The sequence below is a fragment of the Nerophis ophidion genome, linkage group LG12 (assembly GCF_033978795.1).
Source record: "Nerophis ophidion isolate RoL-2023_Sa linkage group LG12, RoL_Noph_v1.0, whole genome shotgun sequence".
Classification (NCBI taxonomy): Eukaryota; Metazoa; Chordata; class Actinopteri; order Syngnathiformes; family Syngnathidae; genus Nerophis; species Nerophis ophidion.
In genome coordinates, this window is record NC_084622.1 from 53,008,185 (window position 1) to 53,034,251 (window position 26,067).

General features: G+C 42.9%; 1 pseudogene; it reads right to left on the bottom strand.

Moving 5' to 3' along the window:
* The window catches only part of LOC133562851 (neuroplastin-like), a 22,311-nt pseudogene extending 14,549 nt beyond the window's left edge, over positions 1-7,762 (bottom strand).
* Between the last annotated feature and the right edge of the window lie 18,305 nt (positions 7,763-26,067).

The following is a 26,067-nucleotide window of genomic DNA, read 5'->3' on the forward strand; positions in this document are numbered from 1 at the left end:
GCCTGATTCCGCTGATGAGTGTATTAGATGTGAATTGAAGGGAGTCGCCGGACTCACACCCTCACATATAACCAAAATGTGTACTCATTGCAAATTGAATATTTGTATTCCCAAGGAAAAACTTGGAACTCATGTCATACCACAGACATACTGGCAGCAAGCTTTCTCTCTGGAGCTGCACGTGCAGTTTTGAGACGGTATGCTGATATACCGGAAGTATCGACCAAACATTCCTATATTTTTACTTGTAATACTACATGACGTCTGGTTTCTTACTTATCAAGCACAAGAAATTGCTTCTGATGAGTTAACTTCTCACTGATACAGAAAACATAGTAATAGTAACAGCACACACACACACACACACTACATACATATAAATAAATAAATGTATATATCTCTTTACCCTATAAATGCCGTTGTCAAGTTTGCGCCAGGTCCAGGAGGGGATGAGGGTAGCCCACACGATTTACAGTAGAGCAAAAGCACGCTGGCCCTCGTTCCTATTCTCACTACGTTTGTTGGCCTGTAATCTCAGGAGCAGCTAAAAGAAAAAATATCAAACATCAAAACACCATCAATATCACCTTCATCTTGTTAATTAGTAAGATTGAACAAAATCAGTGTTACACATAGGATCATTATTTAGTGGTGGCCCCAACTCTAGTGGGAAGACTAAAAATCTACTTAAAGCATTTTGACTCAACTTCAGAGAGGGCCAATAGTTCAGTAAATGATTGTCTGGCCTAGTAGCTACTCTAAAGACAAGGAAGCTACGATCTGCTGCAGATGGAATAAACAGAAACGGCCTTACTTACTGAATAGATGAAGCAGGATGAAATAAAACAAACATTATAGTTTTAAAAGATCGACATTCTTATCTTTAAGACTGCTCCTCAGTGGCCTAGTGGTTAGAGAGTCCGCCCCTGAGATGGGTAGGTTGTGACTTCAAACCCAGCCGAGTCATACCAAAGACTATAACAATGGGAGCCATTACCTCCCTACTTGGCACTCAGCATCAAGGCTTGGAATTGGGGGTTAAATCACCGTAAATGATTCCTGGGCGCGGCATTGCTGCTGCTCCCCTCACCTCCCAGGGGGTGATTAAGAGTGTGATGGGTCGAATGCAGTGGACAAATTTCACCACACCTAGTGTGTGTGTGACAATCATTGGTACTTAGATTTAGATTACGCACAATTTGAACAAAAGACAATGAGGACTTTGCATTCTCTGTTGACAAAATATAAGTTTGCCGGCACTTTTACTCGATTCAAATCTTCTCGTCCAAATAAGTAAATTCCACCATTTTAAAATATTCTTTACAGGTAGTAAGCCTTAGTAATAGGGTACGGCTAGTCTCGGTACGGTCTGTTGTGTTTTTTACGATCAATTTTAATCCAGTTTGTTGCTTGCTATCACATTGTAAACAAGGCTTTTATCCACCAAGAATGTCTAGCCAGCCCCCACAATGCATTGCAAAATCATGTGGCCTTTTGGGCCCCACATTCTGTACGCAATGACAAGGATAATAATAACAATATAAATTAGAGATGTCCGGTATTGTTCAACTCTAAATTACAGATTCCGATATCAACCGATACCAATATACAAAGTGGTGGATTTTAACACATTATTATGCCTGATTTTGTTATAATGGCCCGCTGGATGCATTAAACAATGTAACAAGGTTTACCAAAACTTCAACTCAAGTTATGGAAAATAGTGCCAACATGGCACTGCCATATTTATTATTGAAGTCACAAAGTGCATTATTTTTTTAACATGCCTCAAAACAGCAGCTTGGAATTTGGGAAATGCTCTCCCTGAGATAATTCTGACACCCACTACAACTATAGGAAATGCAGGGTTTCCCACACATTAATTTATTAGTGGCGGCCCGCCACGAAAGAATTACGGCCGCCACAAAAAAAAAAAAAAAATATTTTTGGCTTTTGACTCGCTTGACTGCTCATAAAAGCAATGGGACTCTGTCTGTGAATGGAGCTTGTAGTTACATTATATATAAATATGTAAATATTATATGAATATGTACACTTTATAATAATCCCAAACCATTGACATGGTGTCAGTCAGTCAGTCACTGAGCGAGCTCGCTTGTTAGCCAAGGCTACAGCACCGGCAACAACACACTCTTGGCGTTGTTATGCTCCGCTCGCGTCGGTTTGATGAGGTCATCAAGCGTCGCCAGTAAACCTCTCATGCTGCAGTCGTCAACCCTTGTGTTGTGTGTGGGAGAGGGGAGATGCAGCTGCTCTGCTCTGTACTGCTCCCTACGTCCGTGTTTTACCGGATGTGCACCGCTCCATACAGCGGCGTTATGAAAAGTCAATTTTACTTTTTGAGACCGATACCGATGATTTCCGATATTACATTTTAAAGCATTTATCGACATCGCCAATATAAATAAGTCGTTGTAACAAATGTTTGCGGTGATAATGTGCTAATTTTCCTCCAGAGCAATGTGTGCACGACAGCAACTAGACTCTGGGGTGGAGGCCTAATCCCTATGCATCACACAAACAAGACACCATCTGCTGCCACTGAGCTGGCCACTGGTTGGAGGTGTCAAGGGCGGCGGCTGCCCAAGAGCTGCTAAGGCAAGAAAAAACTTGGGCCTACATGTTGATGAAGCTATATAACCCAAAGCAGTTTTATTGACAACGTATGTAACGTGGCCTTATTAAAAGAAGACACGAGTAAACACCAACCTTTAACTTCAATGGTGGTGTTGGCGGCAGGAGACATCTCAAAGGTGAAGACGCACATGTAAACACCGGCATCATCTCCTCTTGGTTTTTTCAGCCTGCAGACCAGAAGCACACTTTAAGTGAACCCACGCAAAACTCTTATTTAGCATATGCAGGCGTACCAACATATTTGATTTCCAAGGGACTAAGTAGAGGCTCTTACTTGTACTCGGTATTCCTATTTGGGCTGTGGGTTTCTGGGATCTCCTCCCCATTTTTTATCCAGTAGCTCTCCAGGAGCGGATTGTCGCTGCTGGTCAGGTTGCACTGAAGAGCAAAAGGAAGACTGTGGCCCTCCACAGGAAGAGAAGTGTGCTCAGAAGCAGCGATTGATGGCTCTGGAAGAAAGACATGCATTAGCCTTGGCAGATGTGTGATGTGTGTGGGAATGTGGGCTGTGATGGTGTTAGAAAGAATGTGGTTGAGGCATCACAAGCAGACCGCACGGTGCAGTCATTAAACTGAGACATTTAAAAGACAAGCTTACGCATTTCAAAGATACTGTTGGACATATTGACCATACGGCAGGGACAGATGTGGGTAAAATGCGCAGTGTTAAAAGAAAGCAGGGTGGAGGGTGTGTTCAAACCTACAAATCAAGGCTAACAAATATAAAAGGTAATTAAGGTAAAGTAAAAAACAAAATACAATGTAGTTTCTGTAGTCCGTATGTTAGCGCTGTAATCAAGTTGCTTCGAAGAGTAGCTCAGAGATAAAGACCACAATGCTACTTAGACCGCTTAATGCTCAAAAATCCTGATTTGAGCGTTTGTATTCTGCTTAATCCTGATTATCTTGTTTGTAAATGTAGACACTGGTGAAGCGCTTAATGTGCGTGCCTACTCACCACATAATATGCACCCATTTCATGTCGACACACATACAATACTATTTTAAACCATCTTTGTTTAAGATTTTAAATGACTATTCATTGTTTCTGTAACGTATTACTTCAGGTGTGTTTACATTTACTGGACTGACATTCTGTCACTAGACTGCACAACAAGAACCAGCTCGCCGCAAATACGGTATTTTGGTGGATCGGATGTGTAATGGGGTACATTACATCACGTCTGCTTCTTCTGAATTCAAATCTGGGCTTTGACCTTCTTGCGTGTTCTCCCCATGCTTGTATGATAGGGATATTCAACTAAATCGTTTTGAACTTGCAGTCGACATTTGATTTTGGTATATTTATTTTGTCAGAGTTACTGTAAAGGAAGGTTCTGCTTTTCTTAAAGACTTCGGCAACAAGCTATTCAAATATCCTATCACCTCTATGACAGCCCTCTAGTGTTTTTAAGGATCTGCTGCAAAACTGTCACTCTCAAGTTATTTAACTGTTGAATAGCACCAATAGAATAGAAGATATAATTATTGGCATTGTACAATGAAATTGCAAGCAAACTAATTTAGTGCATACTAATTTAGTGCAAATTCGTCATGAAATACAAAACAGAAGAACATTAACTAAAAACAACAAATGATGAAAGATAGGACCTGGAATTAGGGCTGGGCGATATTGGCTTTTATTAATATCGCAATATTTTTATGCATATTGCGATATACGATATATATTACGATATTTTGCCATGGCCTTGAATGAACACTAGACGCATATAATCACAGCAGTATGATGATTCTATGTGTCTACATTCAAACATTCTTCTTCATACTGCATTCATATATGCTACTTTTAAACTTTCATGCAGAGAGGGAAATCACAACTAAGTCAATTGACCAAAACTGTATTCATTAAATACTCTTCATTCTCTCACAGGTGACTTTTTAAATGAAAGAACAAATTAATAGTGTTGCTACCTTTTTGTAGTAACACTTCTGGTGCATACTTTGCATTGATTGATTAAAACTTTATTAGTAGATTGCACAGTACAGTACATATTCTGTACAATTGACCACTAAATGGTAACACCGGAATAAGTTTTTCAACTTGTTTAAGTCGGGGTCCACGTTAATCAATTAATGGTACAAATATATACTATCAGCATAATACAGTCATCACACAGGTTAATCATCATAGTATATACATTGAACAGCATATTGCTGTTGTCTGCTGAATATCTTCCCACTTAAAGCCAAACCACCGCCAGATGATGGACCCCCTCCCCTGCTCTTTATGTTGGACATTTATTGTTCTTCCTCCATTTGTGATAAGTTTCGCACCATCTCTCTCTCTCTGATCGCCGAGAGCTATGAGGCTAGACTCGCGAGAGTATGTGACGTATGTAAGAAGGCGGGCTTGTTTTCCGTATCTGTCAGAATGATAGACGAGGAGGAGTGAGGGAACGCCTGTTGTGTGATGCCTGTAGCTAAATGCAACTCAACCTGCCTCAGCTAACGTATGCTAATGTTAGCTCTCGGCGAGAGTGTATGACGCTAGACGTGCGACAGTATGTGACGTATGTAAGAAGGCGGGCTTATTTTACGTCTCTGTGAGAAGGACAGACAAGAAGGAGTGAGACACGCCAGTAATGTAATGCACACAGCTTAAAGCAACGGTGTGAGAACATATAATCGAATATTACGATATAGTCATTTTCTATATCGCACAGAGACAAACCTGCAATATATCTTATATATCGCCCAGCCCTACCTGAATGGAACCTTGAGGAACACTACCAATGTAACTAAGGGAGTTGAACAAAATAACCACTGACTGCATCTGAAGTAAGCAAGCTCCGCAACACCTTGGTTACATAATGTAACTTCTAATAAGGAGAAGACTTAAAGGGGTGCCTTGAGGAACTCCTCAGTTATATAAATCACAAGTATGGAGCCCAGTGTTCTATATTTGCTTGCAATGTCAATGCCAGGATCTGCAATGTGTTTACAGTGGTCCAAGCTCTTCTATAGAACAGGAGCACTATCGAGTTTTTAGGAATTTGCTGCAAAAATGTTTGTTTCTTAAGTCCTGAACTAAACTCTGGGGCTGATATGGATTTGACCCCCAGCCACCAGTTGGAAAACCCCTGTTGCATGGGTTTACTTCTGGTTTTCTGACTTCCTCCTACAATCGATGGCATTGGAGAATAAATTATCTACAGGTGAAAATGTGATTGTGGATTGTTGTTTGTCTATTTGTGCCATGTAATTGATTGACAGTAAGGCCAAGACTCTTGCCCCGAGCTCCAGCTTTGACCCGTAAACTACACTTTACAAAAGGTTTGAGTTTTGTTTGTGTATCGACATAGATTTACCTGTATGGTAGGGGTGTAACGGTACGTGTATTTGTATTGAACCGTTTCGGTACGGGGGTTTCGGTTCGGTGTACCGAACGAGTTTCCACACGGTCATATTAGGTAGCGCACCGCAGGTTGTGTAAAAAATGTAGAGCGAGGAACACACGCCAGGCTAGCAGCAATCGGGCTAGGACAACATGCAAAAGCCAGAGCTGGAAGACCCTCCTGCCTCGTTATGATCTAGCTTTTGGGAACACTTCGGCTGCACGATGCGATTCAACAATGGACGACGGAGGTTTGCTGACATTGTTCAGCAGCAGTAGGGTACGCTTCTGCCAACACGTCAAGCATGGTAACTGTTTTGAAGCGTCAAAACCGCATTCAAGCAGCCTCTCCTCGGCGAGTAAGGCAGGGCTGAAGCAATAACAAATGTTTTTATAGCAGCAGATTAAGACCATCCATTCATCCATTTTCTACCGCTTGTCCTGTTCAGGGTGGCAGGGGGTTGCTGTATTGCAATAAAAACTAGATTTTGACCCACTTTTATGGTGGAAGAACAATAAGCCCATATATCCTCTTACTGCCAAGTTAGCCAGGCTAGGGGGTGGGGGGTGTTGATGAACGTGGACCCCGACTTAAACAAGTTGAAAAACTTATTGAGGTGTTTGCATTCAGTGGTCAATTGTACAGAATATGTACTGTACTGTGCAATCTACTAATAAAAGTCTCAATTAATTAATCAAAAAAAGCACTTTATATGTAGAAATGGTTTTGTTAAGAAACCATTCTGAGCCTTATCTTATTTAGTTTTTATTTTATAAATGTTGACCACATTAACCCTGGCAATGGACCCTGTGTGTATATGTATGTAATGCCATTGTTTACCAATTTGGTAAATAACCAAAAAATTTATATTTTGTTGTTTTCTTACTGCACTGAAAATGAACCGAATCGTGACCTCTAAACAGAGGTACGTACCGAACCGAAATTTTTGAGTACCGTTACATCCCTACTGTGTGGATAACGATATTTTAAAATGATCATTGTCTCATTAAACATTAAACAAACTATATACACCTACAAAACTGTCTTTAAATTCAAACAATTTTAAACAGAAATTGGCAGAAAGCAACAGTAATGGTTAAAAAACAGGTAAAGACAAGACCACAAAGGGGAACAATAAAGTGGGGAAGATGATTCGGGCTCTATGGGGAGATGAGTTGCACAACACAATTGATCTCTCCTTGAAAAAGTACATGACTCCAGTTTTCCCTACTCTACAAGGGATGACAACACTGACAAAGGGAGATAATGGTCCTGTGAAGAGGTTTTCGAGGAGAAGCTGAATCACACAGGACCTACATTTGGTTTCTATCAGGAATGGGAGGACATTTACACTACACTGACCACTCACTCTGCAGCACTGTTACTGTGGCCTGCGCTCGGATCCAGGTGATGGCGGGATTTAGGTGCAGGGCGTTACGTCGCAGGTCATTACTGGCTCTGCACTCGTATGTTCCAATATCCTCCAGCGTCAGATGTGAGACTCCCAGCATGCTAACTGCATTGACACCATAGACCGTGCTGATGGACACCCGCCGCTTACGGGCGCCGTCCCACAGCTGCCTGAAGGAATCGGCTCGGTTAATCTCCGAGTACCACCACTGGATTTCGGGGGTGGGGTTACCCACGACGTCACAGTACAGCTCAAAGGTGTCTCCAGTGAGCTTGGTTTCAGAGAGTGGTGATTTCACGAAGCCCGCTAGCGGTAGCAGTTGAGAAGGGGGAAGCATGCCCAAGGATAAGCCCAGAAAAAGAAAAGAGGTGGAGGACGTAAATGAGGGACATGAAAAAATGATAATCAAAACAAAACACACATTCACATATATTTGCAAAATGGTGAATTCAACATCAAACAGTCAAGGTCAACACGTGCACCAGAGAACCAAGTTAAATTTACAATGGCTGGAGACATGATTGCTATTCCTGGAAACATTTAATTAAATTCAGCTGGGAGGACCCAGGAAGGCTGTGCTCACCTTCAAAAATAGCATGATGCATAATGGGGGCAGAATTCCTATTCAAAAATCCTCCGAATAACATTGTCATTGCTCATAAACCCCATATCCTGCTATAGCGTTGGGGAAAACCAATGATTGTTCAGTAATCCACAGCCAACAACAGGTAAGTGTGCCATTAATGAGACATCTCAGAGGTAAACGCCATAATAGCAGTGGGGTGCCCACAAGGAAGCAATGGGGATGCTGTCAAAGGAGCGGTCTATAGGCACTGTGGCACGTACAGTACATGAAATTGAAAGGTGATTTAATGAAGCCGCTTCTCCGGGTCTCTGGGGAGTGTGTGGGTGCATGGTTATAGACCCTCCTCTCCACTCCTGTTTCCATAGAAATACTTCACAGCAACAAAGTAGCAAGACGGACAGCCATCTCAGCCATTTCAGAGAGATTTGTGTTCATATGAATACACGGTGTGACGTCACTTGGTTTCTACCAAGTAGCACCGATTTGTTTCCTTTTGTACAGTTGACATTAGGCGTGGGAATAATAATCAATGAATGTACAGTAGTACACTACTACTGCAATGTGGTTTCAGCTGCAACAAACTGATGTCTAAAGATCAGCTATGGAAAGTTGACCTACATTAACAACTCCTGGCAACATTACAACAGAATCTTACAATCTGAACCTACAGAAAGAAATCATGACACTTAAATTCATTATTTGATCTGTAATATACCCTTAAAAGGGTAGTCAAAGTATATCCATATTATGCATTTTCAATATTGTATCATATTAAGTACATCTTTCTTGTGGTTTTGGTCGCTGTATGTATGTTATGGAGGCTCATCAACTACAACTACAGTATTGTGTAAACTCAATTTAAAACCAAACAATATTTGTCCATTCATAGAGTTTTGATGATATAAAAACTACCAAACATGTACTTTTCCCACTGCAAGGTACAATGCCTAATTTAGAAATTTTGTAAAATGCAATCCTTTTATGTAGTGATTTATGTAAAATCAAAAAGTCTTGCTTTTAACGTGAAGGGAATGGGTCCCTAAACTGAACCACTTTAGCACGACATCATTAAGTCATATGCGCTGTATTGTTTTTACGAAGCAAACATGGCTCCAATTCTAGTGAGTCTTGGTCCAATTTAAAGAATTTTCTTCAACCAAAATCAACATTTTCTTAACAAAAATATATTTAATGAAGGGATTAAGAAGGAAGAGCTAAATAATTGTGCGCTACTTGGTTCGGCGTCTATTCCTGAGCAGTCAAAGCCATTAGTGGCGGAGTATTAACATGAGTTCTGAAACATATTTTTGCCTGTTTTCTGCTCCTTTGTCTATTTCTTTTTGTGGCCGTCTATTTTGATACCACCACAGTCCTCCAGAAACTTCATTGGCTTCACGTTCCTCACCGGATCCACTTTAAAATCCTCCTCCTCCCCCACAAAGCCCTCCACAACCAGGCCCCCTGCTACCTACCAACCTGCTTCACCGCCATACCCTTTCACGCAGCCTGATGCCAACCTCCTCTCCCTACCACTAAGAACCAAGCTCCAGACCTGGGGTGAGAAATCCTTCTCCATCGCTGCTCCCATCCTCTGGAACTCTCTTCCCAAACCCATTCGTGACTGCCCAGACCTTCCCGCCTTCAAAAGCCTTCTCAAAACACACCTATTCAGATCTGCTTTTAACCAGTAATTAGTGTTCTGTGTCCTGTAATGTCCCGTCTTGTAATTGTCCTGTATTATTATGTATTTTGCAATGTACTGCTTTTATATTTCCTACATTGTATATTACTTTGAACTGTTTTATAGTTAAATTATTATTATCCCGTAAAGCGTCTGAGTACTCCGAAAAGAGCTATACCAAATAAAAAGCATTATTATTATTTACTATGACGTGTATCGCTTTTCATGACGTATTGGTCGAATGAATGCAACTTGATCGTTCATACTGCAGTCGCATCGGATAAATGAGGTCAGATTGATATCTACATACAAAAGGCCTGGGTTAGATTGAAACAAAATTGGAATTGCGTTTGTCCAATGTGTTTTGTGGATTGGAGAAGGTATTTGTGCCTCGGGAAGTCCTGTGGAAAGTGCTCAGAGAGTTTGGAGTGTCGGACCACCTGATTCTATCATCAGTGTTTATATCTGTTCTAAAAAGAACATTATACAAATTAGAATTTCGCAAATAGTAAAATACAGTGTATGTGGTGTCATTTCAAAAAAATTGTTTTTGATCAATTAAGAAACAAAACTGGTTTTGAATTATCATTGTCATTTATATTCATTGGTTTTCCTAAAAAGGTGAATGGGGAATTTTTGTGAAACACAACAGAGGTTTTATTTTTAGGCCATATTGCCCAGGCCCAAACTCTTGCATTGAACAAAAACCAAAGTAGCAAATCAAATTCCTTGTGTGTTTGCATACATAACCAATAGCGATAAATAAATAATAAATGGGTTGTACTTGTATAGCGCTTTCCAACTTCAAGGTACTCAAAGCGCTTTGACACTACTTCCACATTTACTGTACCCGTTCACACACTGATGGAGGGAGCTGCCATGCAAGGCGCTAACCAGCACCCATCAGGAGCAAGGGTGAAGTGTCTTGCTCAGGACACAACGGACGTGACGAGGTTGGTACTAGGTGGGGATTGAACAAGGGAGGCTCGGGTTGCGCACGGCCACTCATCCACTGCGCCACGCCGTCCCTGCGATGATTCTGATGTTGATATTATATATGCTGCCCTCTTGTTCAGTAGCAGATTTTTTTTTTTGTAATGTATAATTTTCTATTGCTCCCAAGGTTGTATTGTGATTGCACTGATTTATCACACATTGTAATGCCACGTTTGCTTATAAATAGTTATTTGGGGAATACAACTACACTACTGTTAATTGATTGGTCCACGGATAATTGTGGCTTCAATGCAAATAAAGAAAACCAAAAACTGCCATGAAAAATAAGCACTGTGGATTGGGAGAGAGAGAAGAGTTTATTTGATTTAGTTCAATTGTGTGGAGATAGTGTCAGCACAGTACAAAATTGTATTTCATGTTTATATTTTCTGATGGCTTCATTGCAAATTTGACTGTGTACATACCAATGCTCGCAAGCAGGTACAAGTCAGGTATATTGATAATTAGGTATGACATAAAAGCACAGAAGCCAAACAACTTTACTGCTTGGTGGGAAAGTAACTTTTCGACAATTATATTGCATTTATGTTTGATTTGTTACTATAAGAGTCATACTTGACTCAGGGGAATGTAGTGTCATACTTTATTCAGGGGAGTGGGCTTTTGGTTGTTAAAACAAGATCTCAATTTAAAATAACAGGCAATGTAATTTATGAGGATGATTTGTTTTATTGTACTTGAGAGGCTGCATGCATCACTGCCATTTCACTTAAGGACTTGCTGGCATGACAGCCGACACGAGCCTAGCCAACCAGGGTCAGTTGGCTGCGCTGCCCTCATTCTACGCCCAGAGGAGAGAAGAGAAGGGATCAAATTAAATCATTTACTTCAGCCACCCTGCGACCGCAAAAGGGAAAAGTGGTAAAAATGGTTGAATGGATGGATTTTTTTTTGCTTGTCTTTATACATGAATGTACTGTCAAGCAAACATGCCTTGTTTCTGTCTTGATGTCGTGTATTCATCCATCCATCCAGCCATCCATCCATCCATTTTCCTCCGCTTATCCGAGGTGGGGTCGTGGGAGAAGCAGCCTAAGCAGAGAAGCCCAGACAACATTGTCCAGCTCCTCCTGGGGGATCCCGAGGGGTTCCCAGGCCCCAGCCGGGAGACATAGTCTTCCCAACGTGTCCTGGGTCTTCCCCGTGGCCTCCTGCCGGTCGGACGTGCCCCAAAAGCCTCCCTGGGGAGGCGTTCAAGTGGCATCCTGAGAAGATGCCCGAACCACCTCATCTGGCTCCTCTCGACGTGGGGGAGCAACGGCTTTACTCTGAGTTCCTCCCGGATGACAGAGCTTCTCACCCTACCTCTATGGGAGAGACCCACCACCCGGCGGAGGAAACCCATTTGGGCCGCTTGTACCCGTGATCTTGTCCTTTCAGTCATAATTCAAAGCTCATGACCATAGGTGAGGATGGGAACGTGGATGGACCGGTAAATTGACAGCTTTGTCTTCCGGCTCAGCTTCTTCTTCACCACGACGGATCGATACAGCGTCCGCATTACTGAAGACGCCGCACCGATCTGTCGATCTCACCATCCACTCTTTCCCCACTCTTGGGCAAGACTCTGAAGTATTTGAACTCCTCCACTTGGGGCAAGGGGGCAGCACGGTGAAAGAGGGGTTGGTGTGCCTGCCTCACAATACAAAGGTCCTGAGTAGTCCTGGGTTCAATCCCGGGCTCGGGATCTTTCTGTGTGGAGTTTGCATGTTCTCCCCGTGACTGCGTGGGTTCCCTCCGGGTACTCCGGCTTCCTGCCACCTCCAAAGACATGCACCTGGGGATAGGCCCCTCCCACCTCCAAAGACATGCACCTGGGGATAGGCCCCTCCCACCTCCAAAGACGTGCACCTGGGGATAGGTTGATTGGCAAAACTAAATGGTTTCTAGTGTGTGAATGTGAGTGTGAATGTTGTCTATTTGTGTTGGCCCTACAATAAGGTGGCGACTTGTCCAGGGTGTACACCGCCTTCCACCCGATTGTAGCTGAAATAGGCACCAGCGCCCCCTGCGACTCCAAAGGGAAAAAGCGGTAGAAAATGGATGAATGGGCACTTGGGGCAAGATCTTCCTCAACCCGGAGATGGAACTACACACTTTCCCGCGTGAGAACCATGGTCTCTGACTTGGAGGTGCTAATTCTCCTCCCAGTCGCTTCACACTCGGTTGCAAACCGACCCAGTGAGAGCTGAAGATCCTTGCCAGTTGAAGCCATTAGGACCACATCATCTGCAAAAAGCAGAGACCTAATCCTGCAGCCACCAAACCAGATCCCCTCAATGCCCTGACTGCGCCTACAAATTCTGTCCATAAAAGTTATGAACATTCTGTTCATGTCTTGTATTCCTTATACTAACAAAGTCCCCCGTCAACTGTCCTTTCTTGATCTATTATCAAGAACGGCACAAAGACTATTGAAAGTCTTCAAAGCAGAACAAGACAATAAAAGTGTCTAATAAAAAATTAACATGTGGTTTCTTTCAAACATAAGTGAATGGCCCTGAACATAGTGTGTGTGCATGGAAAATAAATGTCCCGAAAAAAAACTCCCAATCTCAATTACCATCAGCAAAATGTGACTGCAAAATCGGGAGTGGCTTACAACACGGGCGGTATAGCTCAGTTGGTAGCGCGGCCGTGCCAGCAACTTGAGGGTTGCAGGCTCGATCCCCCCGTTGGGGACCACTGCTCTATAACGTGTCATCGCACCCACCTTTACACCCTGCTATATGCGTGCGTGCGTGCGTGCCAGCCGAAGGCATGCATTTTGCTGCTTCTGATACGAGATTGCAATGCATACTTGGTCAACAGCCATACCGTTTAGGTTGTGATATAAACAACTTTAACACTCTTACTAATATGCGCCACACACTGTGAACCCACACCAAACAAGAATAACAAACACATTTTTGGAGAACATCGGCTCTGTAACACAATAGAAACGCAAAATAAGAATTACCCAGAATGCCATGCATCCATGACTCTTGGCTATATTATACACACGCCCCAACCCCGCCCACCTCAACCGACGCACTGAAGGGGGGGGGGCGAGTTTTGGTGTTAGCGGGGTGTATAATATAGCCAAGAGTCATGGATGCATGGCATTCTGGGTAATTCTTATGTTGCGTTTATAATGTGGTACAGAGCCGATGTTCTACCGAAATGTGTTTGTTATTCTTGTTTGGTGTGGGTTCACAGAGTGTGGTGCATATTAGTAAGAGTGTTAAAGTTGTTTTATATCACAACCATATCAGTGTGATCTGTATGGCTGTGGAACAAGACCTCTGGTTTACATATAGTAAAAGCAAAATAAAACTCCTCCGCCATTTTGAAAATGACGCAGGGTAAGCGTCACTCGTGACGTCACGAATTTGACCCGGCGGTAAAAGTAAGCATGCGCTAATAAATTTGGGGAGCGAGTTTGACCCGGCAGTAGTTCAAGGCAAGCGCATATTACATGGCCGGCAGCTAATCAAGGATGTACGGTAGGTTGTTGTGTGTGCACTTTGTGTGTGCGGATGTGACTGAGGACAGCGTGCGGCCGTTAAAGGGTGAAGGTTTCAGATGAGAGAGGACACTAAAGGCACGCCCTCAATATTGTTGTCCGGGTGGAAATTGGGAGAAATTCGTGAGAATGGTTGCCCCGGGAGATTTTGGGAGGAGCACTGAAATCCGGGACTCTCAAAATCGGGAGGGTTGGCAAGTATGATGTTGTCTATCTGTCTGTGTGTGTGGGACCTGCGATGAGGTGGCGACTTGTCCGCCCGAATGCAGCTGAGATAGACTCCAGCACCCCCCGACAAAGACAAGCGGTTGAAGATGGATGGATCCATTGGCAGCGCGCCTTATAATCCAGTGCACCCTATGGTCCTGGAAAATACGGTAAGTATCCAAATATAAATATTTGAGAATCCTGCGCCGGAGTGCAGACTGTGGAAGAAACACGGCAACACACAATGTGCGGCGCATACCAACACTGCCAGGGTGCAGAATTGTTCTGACGCATAGAGAGCCACTACGCACTTATAGTATGGAGCTGCAACCTTGAGGGTTGGAATGCCCTAATCGGACCCCTGCAGATTTATGAGCACATAGGGTCATTTGGACGAGTAGGAGCTGACAAATCAATGTGGTTGCTCAGTGCATCTCTGCAAAGAGCAGCAAAGGACATCAAAGACATGAATCCTAGTGCAGCGTCCCTGCTCTAAAAATAGCAGCATGCAGCAAAATGGATTGATGCTATTTACAGAGCTTCACTTCTTACACCCAACACTAACTAACTATACACATTGAGGGCAACACTAACTATATACATTGACGGCAACATTAAATATATACATTGACGGCAACACTAACTATATACATTGAGGGCAACATTAAATATATACATTGACGGCAACATTAACTATATACATTGAGGGCAACACTAACTATATACATTGAGGGCAACACTAACTATATACATTGAGGGCAACATTAAATATATACATTGACGGCAACATTAACTATATACATTGAGGGCAACACTAACTATATATACATTGAGGGCAACATTAAATATATACATTGAGGGCAACACGAACTATATACATTGAGGGCAACATTAAACATATACATTGACGGCAACACTAACTATATACACTGAGGGCAACATTAACTGTATACATTGAGGGCAACATTAAATATATACATTTAGGGCAACACTAACTATATACATTGAGGGCAACATTAAATATATACATTGACGGCAACATTAACTATATACATTGAGGGCAACACTAACTATATACATTGACGGCAACATTAAATATATACATTGAGGGCAACACTAACTATATACATTGACGGCAACATTAAATATATACATTGACGGCAACATTAAATATATACATTGAGGGCAACACTAACTATATACATTGAGGGCAACATTAAATATATACATTGACGGCAACATTAAATATATACATTGAGGGCAACACTAACTATGTACATTTAGGGCAACACTAACTATATACATTGAGGGCAACATTAAATATATACATTGAGGGCAACATTAAATATATACATTTAGAGCAACATTAAATATATACATTTAGGGCAACACTAAATATATACATTGAGGGCAACATTAAATATATACATTGACGGCAACATTAACTATATACATTGAGGGCAACATTAACTATATACATTGAGGGCAACATTAAATATATACATTGACGGCAACATTAACTATATACATTGAGGGCAACATTAACTATATACATTGAGGGCAACATTAACTATATACATTGAGGGCAACATTAAATATATACATTGAGGGCAACATTAAATATATACATTGAGGGCAACATTAAATATATACATTGAGGGCAACACTAACTATATACATTGAGGGCAACATTAAATATATACATTGACGGCAACATTAACTATATACATTGAGGGCAACACTAACTATATACATTGACGGCAACATTAAATATATACATTGAGGGCAACACTAACTATATACATTGAGGGCAACATTAAATATATACATTGACGGCAACATTAACTATATGCATTGAGGGCAACACTAACTATATACATTGACGGCAACATTAACTATATACATTGACGGCAACACTAACTATATACATTGAGGGCAACATTAAATATATACATTGACGGCAACACTAACTATATACATTGACGGCAACACTAACTATATACATTGAGGGCAACATTAACTATATACATTGAGGGCAACACTAACTATATACATTGACGCGACATTAACTATATACATTGAGGGCAACATTAAATATATACATTGACGGCAACATTAACTATATACATTGAGGGCAACACTAACTATATACATTGACGGCAACATTAAATATATACATTGAGGGCAACACTAACTATATACATTGAGGGCAACATTAAATATATACATTGACGGCAACATTAAATATATACATTGAGGGAAACACTAACTATATACATTGAGGGCAACATTAAATATATACATTGAGGGCAACATTAAATATATACATTGAGGGCAACATTAAATATATACATTTAGGGCAACACTAACTATATACATTGAGGGCAACATTAAATATATACATTGAGGGCAACATTAAATATATACATTGAGAGCAACATTAAATATATACATTGAGGGCAACATTAACTATATACATTGAGGGCAACATTAAATATATACATTGAGGGCAACATTAAATATATACATTGAGGGCAACACTAACTATATACATTGAGGGCAACATTAAATATATACATTGACGGCAACATTAACTATATACATTGAGGGCAACACTAACTATATATATTGACGGCAACATTAAATATATACATTGAGGGCAACACTAACTATATACATTGAGGGCAACATTAAATATATACATTGACGGCAACATTAACTATATGCATTGAGGGCAACACTAACTATATACATTGACGGCAACACTAACTATATACATTGAGGGCAACATTAAATATATACATTGACGGCAACACTAACTATATACATTGACGGCAACACTAACTATATACATTGAGGGCAACATTAACTATATACATTGAGGGCAACACTAACTATATACATTGACGCGACATTAACTATATACATTGAGGGCAACATTAAATATATACATTGACGGCAACATTAACTATATACATTGACGGCAACACTAACTATATACATTGAGGGCAACATTAAATATATACATTGAGGGCAACATTAACTCTATACATTGAGGGCAACACTAACTATATACATTGAGGGCAACATTAAATATATACATTGACGGCAACATTAACTATATACATTGAGGGCAACATTAACTATATACATTGAGGGCAACACTAACTATATACATTGACGCAACATTAACTATATACATTGAGGGCAACATTAAATATATACATTGACGGCAACATTAACTATATACATTGAGGGCAACATTAAATATATACATTGACGGCAACACTAACTATATACATTGACGGCAACATTAACTATATACATTGACGGCAACATTAACTATATACATTGACGGCAACATTAACTATATACATTGACGGCAACACTAACTATATATATTGACGGCAACATTAACTATATACATTGAGGGCAACATTAAATATATACATTGACGGCAACATTAACTATATACATTGACGGCAACATTAACTATATACATTGAGGGCAACATTAAATATATACATTGAGGGCAACATTAAATATATACATTGAGGGCAACATTAAATATATACATTGAGGGCAACATTAAATATATACATTGAGGGCAACATTAAATATATACATTGAGGGCAACATGAAATATATACATTGAGGGCAACTCACCCCAACAAGCTCGGGAGAAGAAGAAAAAAAAAACTTGCCCTTGGCTCTTGTTTGTGTATTGAGCGCCACACTTTAGAAAAAGGGACACTGTGGCCTACTTCAGCCGCCTTATTCATCTTTTATCGACCCAGGCGCTCTAAGGCAGTGGTTCTTAAATGGGGGTACGCGTACCCCTGGGGGTACTTGAAGGTATGCCAAAGGGTCTGTGAGATTTTTTTAAATATTTTAAAAATTGCAACAATTCAAAAATCCTTTATAAATATATTTATTGAATAATACTTCAACAAAATACGAGTATAAGTTCATAAAGTGTGAAAACAAATGCAACAATGGAATATTCAGTGCTGACAGCTAGATTTTTTGTGGACATGTTTCATAAATATTGATGTTAAAGATTTCTGTTTTTGTGAAGAAATGTTTAGAAGTAAGTTGATGAATCCAGATGGATCTCTATTACAATCCCCAAAGAGGCCACTTTAAGTTGATGATTACTTAGAAATTTGCATTTATAATTAAATAAACAAATAATGATAACTGAGTTGTACTTTTATAGCGCTTTTCTACCTTCAAGGTACTCAAAGCGCTTTGACACTACTTCCACATTTACCCATTCACACACACATTCACACACTGATGGAGGGAGCTGCCATGCAAGGCGCCAACCAGCACCCATCAGGAGCAAGGGTGAAGTGTCTTGCTCAGGACACAACGGACGTGACGAGGTTGGTTCTAGGTGGGATTTGAACCAGTGACCCTCGAGTTGCGCACGGCCACTCTTCCACTGCGCCACGCCGAATTGAATCACTTGTTTATTTCTCAACTAGTTTTTAGTTATTTTATATGTTTTTTTCTACATATTTCAAGAAATACCACTACAAATGAGCAATATTTTGCACTGTTATACAATTTAAATAATCATAAACTGATGACATAGTGCTGCATTTTACTGCTTTATCTCTTTTCAATCAAAAATGCTTAGCTCTGATTATGGGGTACATGAATTAAAAACATGTTGACATCCCAGAAAACAAGGTGAGAACCACTGATTTAAAGAAAGCCTCCATTGTTTCTGCTCTCCGAAGAACCTGAGGGATTAATTGTCGTCTCGGCAGGTGGAGGCTTGTTGGCCAGTGAGGCTGATAGCACAGGAGTGGCGTCCAAAATGACTACATTTACACAAGAAGACGAGGACAAATGTTGTCAATGAAAGAGCAGGGCGACTTATTTCTCACCGTTGTGCGAGGAGACGGCGGCCAGCGAGGTGAGGACAGCCAGTGTCAGCGCGGACACCGACATGATGGCGGGGAACAGCTCTCTTCGGCCTGGGAGACTTAAGGTGACCCGGGGAGATGTTACGACGGCACCGGGAGGGGTTATCGCACAAAGTCACACTCTGGAAGGAAAGAAGGCGGTGACACTGGCTGAGACGAGCAGGACCCCTCCGTCGACTGCGTGCTTCTCTCCTCCTGCCTAGTGGACTCTGCATCAGGAGCACTCTATCAACCACGGTGTGTCTCTTTGTCAAATCTCGCGAGATCTCGAAGAGGCGGGAATCTGTCTGATGTCCCGAGCTGGAATGTTTAATTAGCTGACACAATGGACGTCAGGACCTGCAGGACCTGCTCTGCTGCCCTAACATCACCACAAATCATGATCATAAATAAAGGTAAAGGTATTTTTTATATACTTTCCCTTAATATCTGAAATTATTCATATTGTCTTCATGTAACACATACTTGCCAACCTTGAGACCCCATAATTAGGGAGATATTCAAAAGGCCCGCTGGGATGTATATATATATATATATATATATATATATATATATATATATATATATATATATATATATATGTATATATATAACATGCACCTGGGGACAGGTTGATTGGCAACACTAAATTGGCCCTAGTGTGTGAATGTGAGTATGAATGTTGTCTGTCTATCTGTGTTGGCCCTGCAATGAGGTGGCGACTTGTCCAGGGTGTACCCCGCCTTCCGCCCGATTGTAGCTGAGATAGGCGTCAGCGCCCCCCGCGACCCCGAAAGGGAATAAGCGGTAGAAAATGGATGGATATATAAATATAAATATAAATAAATGGGTTGTACTTGTATAGCGCTTTTCTCTCTCTCTCTATATATATATATGTTTTACATATATATATATTATATATATATATATAATACTTGAATTTCAGTGAATTACAGCTAAATTCAAGTATTTAGTATCCATCCATTTACTACCGCTTATTCCCTTTACGGTAGCAGGGGGCGCTGTTGCCTATCTCAGCTACAATCGGGCAGAAGTCACCACCAGAGTATTCAGTATCCATCCATCCATCCATTTTCTACCGCTTATTCCCTTTCGGGATCACGGGCGGCGCTGGCGCCTATCTGAGCTACAATCGGGCGGAAGGCAGGGTACACCCTGGACAAGTCGCCACCTCATCGCAGGGCCAACACAGATAGACAGACAACATTCACACTCACATTCACACACTAGGGCCAATTTAGTGTTGCCAATCAACCTATCCCCAGGTGCATGTCTTTGGAGGTGGGAGGAAGCCGGAGTACCCGGAGGGAACCCACGCATTCACGAGGAGAACATGCAAACTCCACACAGAAAGATCCCGAGCCTGGATTTGAACCCAGGACTGCAGGAACTTCGTATTGTGAGGCAGACACACTAACCCCTCTTCCACCGTGAAGCCCAGTATTCAGTGTGTATATATATATATATATATATATATATATATATATATATATATATATATATATATATATATATATATATATATATATGTATATATATATATATATGTATATATATATGTATATGTATATATATGTATATATATATGTATATATATATATGTATATATATATGTATATGTATATATATATATATATATATATATATATATATATATATATATATATATATATATATATATATATATATATATATATATACAGTATATAGCTGTAATTCACTGAAATGCAAGTATTTCTTATACTTCTTATACTTCTATTTCTTATACGGCGTGGCGCAGTGGGAGAGTGGCCGTGCGCAAACCGAGGGTCACTGGTTCAAATCCCACCTAGAACCAACCTCGTCACGTCCGTTGTGTCCTGAGCAAGACACTTCACCCTTGCTCCTGATGGGTGCTGGTTGGCGCCTTGCATGGCAGCTCCCTCCATCAGTGTGTGAATGTGTGTGTGAATGGGTAAATGTGGAAGTAGTGTCAAAGCGCTTTGAGTACCTTGGAGGTAGAAAAGCGCTATACAAGTACAACCCATTTATTGGGACGGCGTGGCGCAGTGGGAGAGTGGCCGTGCGCAACCCGAGGGGCCCTGGTTCAAATCCCACCTAGTACCAACCTCGTCACGTCCGTTGTGTCCTGAGCAAGACACTTCACCCTTGCTCCTGATGGGTGCTGGTTAGCGCCTTGCATGGCAGCTCCCTCCATCAGTGTGTGAATGTGTGTGTGAATGGGTAAATGTGGAAGTAGTGTCAAAGCGCTTTGAGTACCTTGAAGGTAGAAAAGCGCTATACAAGTACAACCCATTTATCATTTATATACATAAATATGTATTAATTTATATGTATATAAGAAATACTTGCATTTCAGTGAATTACAGCTCATTTCAAGTATTTCTTTTATATATGTACATACATACATATATATATATATATATATATATATAATATATGTGCATATATATATATATATATATATATATAATATATATGTGTTTATATATATATATATATATATGTATATATACACATACATATTATATATATATATATATATATATGTGTTATATATATTATATATATATATATATATATATATATATATATATATATATATATATATATATATATATATATATATATATATATATATATATATATATCTCCTCTCTGAGCTGCAACCTTATCGTGGTAGAGGAGTTTGCGTGTCCCAATGATCCTAGGAGCTATGTTGTCCGGGGGCATAAAGCCCCCTGGTAGGGTCTCCCAAGGCAAACAGGTTCTAGGTGAGGGATCAGACAAAGAGCAGCTTTATCCATCCATCCATTTTCTACCGCTTATTCCCTTTCGGGGTCGCGGGGGGCGCTGGCGCCTCTTTATGAAGAAGAAAAATCATGGACCCAGATTTCCCTCGCCCGGACGCGGGTCACCGGGGCCCCCCTCTGGAGCCAGGCCCGGAGGTGGGGCACGATGGCGAGCGCCTGGTGGCCGGGCCTGTTCCCATGGGGCCCGGCCGGGCACAGCCCGAAGAGGCAACGTGGGTCACCCCTCCAATGGGCTTACCACCCATAGCAGGGGCCATAGAGGTGCAATGTGAGCTGGGCGACAGCCGAAGGCAGGGCACTTGGCGGTCCGATCCTCGGCTACAGAAGCTAGCTCTTGGGACGTGGAACGTCACGTCACTGGGGGGGAAAGAGCCTGAGCTAGTGCGCGAAGTCGAGAAATTCCGGCTGGATATAGTCGGACTCACTTCGACGCACAGCAAGGGCTCTGGAACCACTTCTCTCGAGAGGGATTGGACCCTCTTCCACTCTGGCTTTGCCGGCAGTGAGAGGCGACGGGCTGGGGTTGCCCCCCGGCTCAAAGCCTGTACGTTGGAGTTCAACCCGGTGGACGAAAGGGTAGCCTCCCTCCGCCTTCGGGTGGGGGGATGTGTCCTGACTGTTGTTTGTGCTTATGCACCAAACAGCAGTTCAGAGTACCCACCCTTTTTGGGAACACTCGAGGGAGTACTGGAAAGTGCTCCCCCGGGTGATTCCCTTGTCCTACTGGGAGACTTCAACGCTCACGTTGGGAACGACAGTGAAACATGGAGAGGCGTGATTGGGAAGAATGGCCGCCCGGATCTGAACCCGAGTGGTGTTTTGTTATTGGACTTTTGTGCTCGTCACAGTTTGTCCATGACAAACACCATGTTCAAACATAAGGGTGTCCATATGTGCACTTGGCACCAGGACACCCTAGGCCGCAGTTCCATGATCGACTTTGTAGTTGTGTCATCGGATTTGCGGCCTCATGTTTTGGACACTCGGGTGAAGAGAGGGGCGGAGCTTTCTACCGATCACCACCTGGTGGTGAGTTGGCTGCGATGGTGGGGGAGGATGCCAGACAGACCTGGGAGGCCCAAACGCATTGTGAGGGTCTGCTGGGAACGTCTGGCAGTCTCCTGTCAGACAAAGTTTCAATTCCCACCTCCGGAAGAACTTTGAACATGTCACGAGGGAGGTGCTGGACATTGAGTTCGAGTGGACCATGTTCCGCACCTCTATTGTCGAGGCGGCAGATCGGAGCTGTGGCCGCAAGGTAGTTGGTGCCTGTCGGGGCGGCAATCCTAAAACCCCTTGGTGGATACCAGCGGTGAGGGATGCCGTCAAGCTGAAGAAGGAGTCCTATCGGGTCCTTTTGGCTCACAGGACTCTGGAGGCAGTGGACAGGTACCGACAGGCCAAGCGGTGTGCAGCTTCAGCGGTCGCGGAGGCAAAAACTCGGACATGGGAAGAGTTCAGGGAAGCCATGGAAAACGACTTCCGGACGGCTTCGAAGCGATTCTGGACCACCGTCCGCCGCCTCAGGAAGGGGAAGTAGTGCACTATCAACACCGTGTATGGTGCGGATGGTGTTCTGCTGACCACGACTGCGGATGTTGTGGATAGGTGGAAGGAATACTTAGAATACCTCCTCAATCCCACCAACACGTCTTCCTACGAGGAAGCAGTGCCTGGGGAATCTGTGGTGGACTCTCCTATTTCTGGGGCTGAGGTCGCTGAGGTAGTTAAAAAGCTCCTCGGTGGCAAGGCCCCAGGGGTGGACGAGATCCGCCCGGAGTTCCTTAAGGCTCTGGATGCTGTGGGGCTGTCTTGGTTGACAAGACTTTGCAGCATCGCGTGGACATCGGGGGCGCTACCTCTGGATTGGCAGACCGGGGTGGTGGTTCCTCTCTTTAAGAAGGGGGACCGGAGGGTGTGTTCCAACTATCGTGGGATCACACTCCTCAGCCTTCCCGGTAAGGTTTATTCAGGTGTACTGGAGAGGAGGCTACGTCGGATAGTCGAACCTCGGATTCAGGAGGAACAGTGTGGTTTTCGTCCTGGTCGTGGAACTGTGGACCAGCTCTATACTCTCGGCAGGGTTCTTGAGGGTGTATGGGAGTTTGCCCAACCAGTCTTCATGTGCTTTGTGGACTTGGAGAAGGCATTCGACCGTGTCCCTCGGGAAGTCCTGTGGGGAGTGCTCAGAGAGTATGGGGTATCGGACTGTCTTATTGTGGCGGTCCGTTCCCTGTACGATCAGTGCCAGAGCTTGGTTCGCATTGCCGGCAGCAAGTCGAACACATTTCCAGTGAGGGTTGGACTCCGCCAAGGCTGTCCTTTGTCACCGATTCTGTTCATAACTTTTATGGACAGAATTTCTAGGTGCAGTCAAGGCGTTGAGGGGTTCCGGTTTGGTAACCGCAGGATTAGGTCTCTGCTTTTTGCAGATGATGTGGTCCTGATGGCTTCATCTGACCGGGATCTTCAGCTCTCGCAGCCGAGTGTGAAGCGACCGGAATGAGAATCAGCACCTCCAAGTCCGAGTCCATGGTTCTCGCCCGGAAAAGGGTGGAGTGCCATCTCCGGGTTGGGGAGAAGCCCCGGCCCCAAGTGGAGGAGTTCAAGTACCTAGGAGTCTTGTTCACAAGTGGGGGAAGAGTGGATCGTGAGATCGACAGGCGGGTCGGTGCGGCGTCTTCAGTAATGCGGACGTTGTACCGATCCGTTGTGGTGAAGAAGGAGCTGAGCCGGAAGGCAAAGCTCTCAAATTACCGGTCGATCTACGTTCCCATCCTCACCTATGGTCATGAGCTTTGGGTCATGACCGAAAGGATAAGATCACGGGTACAAGCGGCCCAAATGAGTTTCCTCCGCCGTGTGGCGGGGCTCTCCCCTAGAGATAGGGTGAGAAGCTCTGCCATCCGGCAGGGACTCAAAGTAAAGCCGCTGCTCCTTCACATCGAGAGGAGCCAGATGAGGTGGTTCGGGCATCTGGTCAGGATGCCACCCGAACGCCTCCCTAGGGAGGTGTTTAGGGCACGTCCAACCGGTAGGAGGCCACGGGGAAGACCCAGGACACGTTGGGAAGACTATGTCTCCCGGCTGGCCTGGGAACGCCTCGGGATCCCCCGGGAAGAGCTAGACGAAGTGGCTGGGGAGAGGGAAGTCTGGGTTTCCCTGCTTAGGCTGTTGCCCCCGCGACCCGACCTCGGATAAGCGGAAGATGATGATGATGATGATGATATATATATATATATATATATATATATATATATATATATATATATATATATAAGCAGCACGGTGTTACAGGGGTTAGTGCGTCTGCCTCACAATACGAAGGTCCTGAGTAGTCTTGGGTTCAATCCCGGGCTCGGGATCTTTTTGTGTGGAGTTTGCATGTTCTCCCCGTGACTGCGTAGGTTCTACTCCGGCTTCCTTCACCCTCCAAAGACATGCACCTGGAGATAGGCCCCTCCCACTTCCAAAGACATGCACCTGGAGATAGGCCCCTCCCACTTCCATAGACATGCACCTGGGGATAGGTTGATTGGCAACACTAAATGGTCCCTAGTGTGTGAATGTTGTCTGTCTATCTGTGTTGGCCCTGCGATGAGGTGGCCAACACCTTCCGCCCAAATGAAACTGAGATATGCTCCAGCACCCCCCGCGGCCCCTAAAAGGGACAAGCGGTAGTAAATGGATGGATGGATGAAGGTCACAGGTTAGGGGTGGGGCTTACGAGCGGGAGGCAAACTAAAAGGGACAATGGATCCTCAAAATAAATCTGTGACCCTGCACACCATGCAAAACGGGAGGGGACTGTGAAGGACGCACCACTACCAAGTAATACACTGTCGCTGTCAGCCACCAACCAGCAGATGAAACAAAACTGGGATTAAAACATGCCC